Source organism: Triticum aestivum, chromosome 4B (assembly GCF_018294505.1).
Source record: "Triticum aestivum cultivar Chinese Spring chromosome 4B, IWGSC CS RefSeq v2.1, whole genome shotgun sequence".
NCBI lineage: Eukaryota > Viridiplantae > Streptophyta > Magnoliopsida > Poales > Poaceae > Triticum > Triticum aestivum.
In genome coordinates this window covers 562,045,228-562,045,851 of record NC_057804.1, presented here as the reverse complement: position 1 = coordinate 562,045,851, position 624 = coordinate 562,045,228, and positions in this window count along the sequence as shown.

Genomic DNA, 624 nt, shown 5'->3' with positions numbered 1-624 from the left:
CTAGGGCGAGGGAGAGGGCGAGGGAGAGGGAAGGCGAGGAGAGGGCGAGGGAGGGAGAGGGTGAGGGCGAGGGCGAGGGGGAGGGTCAGGGCAGCGGCGGCGGCGGCGGTGGATCGAGAGGGAGAGGGAACTGGCGAGGGGGAGAGGGAAAGGGGGGATCGGGCGAAGGGGGAGAGGGAAGGGGGATCGGGCGAAGGGGCACAATACTAATGGCGCACCTCACCGTGGTGCGCCATTAGCATGTCCATACTAATGGCGCACCTCACCGTGGTGCGCCATTAGTATTTTTTTTTATTTCAACTCGAGCCAACAGGTTATGTACCACCAGAACTGATCCACATCAAGTCCCCTCTACTAGCTCGACTGGTCAGCAGCCAGTTCTCACACTAGGAGGTCCTGGGTTCGACTCCCAGGCTCCACAATTTTTTTTAGCATTTAAAAAGCTGTTTCATACTTATTTGTGTTTAAATATGTTCAAACTTGTTTAAATAATAACAGTAATATTTTTTTATAAGACAGTAGCATTTAAAAAGCTGTTTGATACTTATTTTTTTAAGACGGTGCGCGGGGTGCGGGGGGTCGGCGGCGGCGGTTGAGTAGGGGAATCGAGGGTGCGGGGGGTCG